General features: G+C 55.9%; 1 non-coding gene across 1 annotated transcript; it reads right to left on the bottom strand.

Annotated features, from left to right (window-relative positions):
* Positions 1–4,654: 4,654 nt before the first annotated feature.
* On the bottom strand, positions 4,655–4,727 carry trnak-uuu (transfer RNA lysine (anticodon UUU)). The gene has a single exon. It is a non-coding gene; the product is annotated as a tRNA-Lys (tRNA).
* Between the last annotated feature and the right edge of the window lie 273 nt (positions 4,728–5,000).

Raw genomic sequence — 5,000 nt, 5'->3', positions numbered from 1 at the left:
CCAGGACAACAGCTGAGGGGGCATGCGGTAAAGGCGCCAGTGGGCGCACTGGCGCTGGCAGAACAGGCACCGGTGCTGCCACAGCCGGTGCTGCTGCCAGAGGTCCCGCCGCCCTTGGCGCTGCCGTCCTCGCCTGGCCTGTTGCTGCTGCCGGAGAACGATCCACCGCTGTTGCTGGGCACGGCGCCGAACCCGCTGCCGCTGCCGCTGGTGGTCGTCCCTCTGCTGCAACGCCTGAAGCTAGCACAGTCCTCTCCTTCTCCCGCTGCATCCTGGTGAACCTGAAAACGGATTTCAACGTAGTGTTTTAGTTACATGTTCAATTTTGAGAGCATGCCATTCAAGCATGTCATTACCATAACATCAAAAGCATCAAACATACAATAGCGAGAGGGTCCTGGCGTTCAGCTCAAAGAGCTGTATGGGCGCCCGAGCCATCAGCCTCTGGTGGCCCAGCACAAGGTCCCGGATGTGCTGGTACCGAAGCAGTATGCTGTCCCACCGCGACCTCCGGGCACCGCGCGCACGGCTGCCCGAGGGGATCAAGCGGCAGAGCTGGGTGCATACTGCCTCTACCAGCCGGCTTGCGCTGGGACTGCTGGCAGGTCCAGAGGTCTCTCCGACCAGGCAGCTGTGGACAATGGACAAAAACAATGACAGATATGAGCATGATAATGGGCAACATTACATAAAGCAGCTTGTTTGTACAACAGGGAAATGTATGATGGAAGCGTAGCTTTACCGTCTCAAGCTTTCCACACCAGGTATACTGGTGGGGCTTGGCTTGGCTGCCATGAAGCGCCCCTGAGCTGGCCTGTCCCTGTAGCGGGGAGGGTAAACTACTCGGGCCCTGTCGTACGGTGACAGGGCCTCGTAGAGCCTGATAAGCTCGTCTACCCTCCCCTCGGACAAGGCCGGGTCGTGACGCAACCCCACCAAGGCCGTGGCCAACTGGACCACGGCCAGGTACCCCGGCTGGTCATCCGGTCCTCTGTAGTCCTGCAGACACACAAGAAGAGATGGAAAACAATAAGTCAGTTGGATGGAACAGAGCGAGCGCAGTTTTTGGTGATGCGAGATGCACTGCAGTCGCAGACCACAAAGAGGTGGCGTGCTTACCTCAGCAGCCTGCTGAGGCTCTGGCGAGGACCGGCCGGGGGAGTGGGGTGCGGGCTCGTGGGCACCGGTCGGACTGGATGGCTCGGGCGCGGGTGCGTCAGCCGGTCGCCCTGACCGCGGGTCCGTCTGAGGAGCTGGGAACTCGCCAGGCACGTGCAGGGTGAGGTCCTCCACCTCCTGCAGGCCGTCGGCGAGCTCGTCATCCTCGACGAGTTGGGGAACGTCCCCCCCCCCCCCGCGTCCGGAATGTCAAGGTCCAAGCTGACGTCCTGCAGCACTCTGCCCGTCTGGGAGTACAGGTACTCGATGCCGATGAGTTCCCCTGAAGTACAACAACACAAATCGCATCAGTCAGTCTGGTACAAATATCATTCAGTGTGGACAGGTGTAAGCGCGGTGGCTTGAGTGTTCTTACCAGTGTACTCCCTGGGCTTGGTGTAATCCTTGACCACATTCGTGCCAAGCACCCTTTGGCTGAGCTGGTCAAGGGAGTGCTGCAGGGGGCCATTGTAGGAGCGGAGCAGCGGCCGTCCCTCCTGTGCCACGGACGCCGCCCTGTCGGCGTTCCACCGCGTCAACCCCTCCAGGAGAAATGCCTGGAAGTGCCAGGGATTGGCACTTTCTCCTGAGGAGGAACACAGATCTGTTTAGCAGTTTATTCAGTGCACACAATGTGAATGACAGCGAGTCGATGACAGTGAAAGATTGACATGACAGTGAAGCATGTGAAACATACCTGGAATGAAGCGGTTGAGATGCAGGTGGAACGACTCCAGGGACGTGGAGCCTCGTGCACAACGGTACACCGGCAGGCTGATCCCCCCCTTGGTCATCCTGCCGGTCTCAGTGTACAGCTCCACGCCCGGCGGGTCCTGGATGCAATGGAGGTGGCGCCGCTGCTCCGTCCAGATCTTCTGGATGCGGTCTTGGTCCAGCAGGGAAATCCCCATGGTGTCTCGTCCGTTGGCACCGCCGAAGGTTTCCAGGAGGTCACCGATCAGCCGCTCCGTCTCCGCCGCTCCACGCGTGCAGCGACGGCAATGGAGAGCCATATTCTTGCGGCTGACGTGCCTCCACACTCCGGCGTCGGACGAGAAGGTCATCCCCTGCGCCTCAAGCATCCTCTTCTTCGCCTTGAGCAACCGGGCTGCGTCCCCTGGGTCCCACAAGAAGATGCACGAAGACAGCTGCTGCAGGAAGGGTTTATACAGCTGGTGGCTCTCGGTGGTGACACCTGTTATGGAAAAATGCATGATATATCAAGTTATGGAACCATGATGTCTCTTACTGTGATGCTGTTTGTTTAATTATTGTTTTTGCCACAACGCACCTGACGCGAACCGCCGCACCAGGTGCCAGATGTCCAGCCGGACCACCAGCTTGTCCCACTTCCCGAACATGTCAGCTGTCTTGGATCCCCCGTGGGACGAACAACAGTCCCGGTCGACGTAGAGGAGCTGAGGCGGCTCCACCCCAGCGTCCCGATACTGCCGCATTAACCCAGCAGCCATGGGCAACAGGCCGGCACCCTCGGCGTCCGTGAGCACGGACATGAGCACCTGTCCTTGCTCGTTGCCGACGTTCGTTGCCCACGCTGCGGTCTGGGCAGCAGCACCGGCGAGCTTCCGGGTCACCTGTTTGAAAGAATAAAGCATCTCAGTAAGGCTGCACGCACATAGCTAGAGCGTGATACTCCGCACCACATTTATATACATATATATTTATACATACATAGCACCACATTTACCTTCTTGGTCGAATCCATCTTCAAAACCGTTCCAAAGACGGAGGTGACCCGGGCCTTCACGTCCTCCAGGCCGGAGAGGATGTCGTGGCAGTACACCATTAACAGCCATGCGTACTGGGGCACGGGTGGCGGTTTTGGTGGTGGGGTGCACATGCGCACGACACCTCGCGACGTGAAGGGCTCCATGACGCTGAGTGTATGGTAGTGTATGGACCGCCGCATCCAGGCCTTTGTGTGTGCCTCACAGAGTTTTTTGTACAGCTGTGTGGCGCTGTTCCCCCGAGGACGCTCACGCAGCTGGATGATTACCCGCCGGTCGCAGGCAAGCCTACAGAGAGGAGCACATCATGTGTTACAGAAGAGCCACACACAGACACACTGTGACAGTGTTCAGACAGGTACTTACTTGTAGGTGAGGATTGCCGGCAAGAGGGCCCCACACACAGACACACTGTGACAGTGTTCAGACAGCTACTTACTTGTAGGTGAGGATTGCCGGGAAGAGGGCGCCACAAACAGACATACTGTGACAGTGTTCAGACAGCTACTTACTTGTAGGTGAGGATTGCCGGGAAGAGGGCGCGATGCCCCTCTCCCAGCTGACCCACGCCCTCCTGCGACCAGGCAGCTACCTTCCTCTTACACCGACGGCACTCCAGGTACTCGGTGGCCATCAAGTACCAGCCGTCGATGTCCAGGACCCTCCGGATGGTCCTGTAGAGCCCACACTTGGTGAGGGCCCTATTACAGCATGTCGGCCGGACGCCCCACAGACGCAGGGGCGTCCAGAGGAACAGCCGACACGTGAAGTAGGGGTACGAGCTGCTGATTGGCCCAAAACCGAAAACGCTCAACAAACGCTCGACAATCCGAGCTGCTGATTGGCCGGCATCCAGAGAACATTGCTGGGCACAGAGCGAAAGAATGACATGCAAATACGTGAAGCGCTCCATATTTTTGCAGCTGTGATCAAAGTCTGCTTCACTGGACTTGATTCATCCCCTCCTGCCACTCTTTGTTTTCATTCTTGTTCTCTTGTGTCAAGAACTGGTGCATCTCCAATGTCTATAGCGCACTATCAGTTTTACTGCCAACTCTTTTTTTTAATGCTTGTACTCTGGGGCCATCGACGAGTGTGTCCACTCCCTTTCTTCAGCAGATGCCGTTGAGGAACAGGGTTTGAACACAAAGGCAATATCTCCAACCATATACACGCACCATATTCTCTCTGAAGCAAGATTCTTCCGAAATAAATAGGAGCGTTTCGTTTTCAGTCTTTTCTCTAAGGGTTCGAACCTGAGAGCTTGTGCTTTCAAAGAAGGTCCCAGTTTCAATTCACTCGAACATCCAGAGCACATCAAGGGCACGCGCCGTGCACAAAAAGACAAGTCTGAAGGAAGGGGTGAGGCAAGGTGGTGACATGGAGCTCAATTTCAATGGCACCCAGAAAATCTTGCCGTGACCCGGATTCGAACCAGGGTTGCTGCGGCCACAAGGCAGAGTACTAACCACTATACGATCACGGCGAGCTTTCGGTCTACCCGACGTGTCCCTGAATACAAAGGGGCCTTGTCAACTTTAGCTTGCAGACAAAACTGTTTCTTACCAACATAACTCAGGGGTAATCCTTTCTAGTCCATCGCCTTAACCACTCGGCCACGACTACAAGCAGGGTGAAAGGGGCATGTCGTTTGTGGATTGGTGCCTTACAGCGTCGCTGCCGGAGGCCAGTGTAGATCAGCAAGAACTCAACAACAAAACGTACCGCTCCACAAAAAGACGCTCGTTCGCCCGAACAGGGACTTGAACCCTGGACCCTCAGATTAAAAGTCTGATGCTCTACCGACTGAGCTACCCGGGCTCTTGCTCAAGAAGCGTGCGTGCTGCGTGGCAACGCACAGCAAAATGAATCGTATTGGCGCAGAAAAAAGAGTGTCCTCCAATGCATTGCGTTTCCTTCTTCGAAGATTCAGAATGGCCGTCAAAACGTCTGCTATGTCAAAATATATTTGCAAATTAGTGGGAATGCAGCCTAGTAGACTGATGATAATAGTAATTAATGGAAAATAATGCTAGGAAAAAGAACAAAAACTCACTGCTACTTGTCTGGAAAGCCTCTTCACACGCTTCAATG

Source organism: Siphateles boraxobius, unplaced genomic scaffold, assembly GCF_051911475.1.
Source record: "Siphateles boraxobius isolate OS27281-9 unplaced genomic scaffold, OSU_SipBor_1 42, whole genome shotgun sequence".
Classification (NCBI taxonomy): Eukaryota; Metazoa; Chordata; class Actinopteri; order Cypriniformes; family Leuciscidae; genus Siphateles; species Siphateles boraxobius.
The sequence above is the reverse complement of the archived record's forward strand: the minus strand, read 5'-3'. Positions and strand labels throughout refer to the sequence as shown.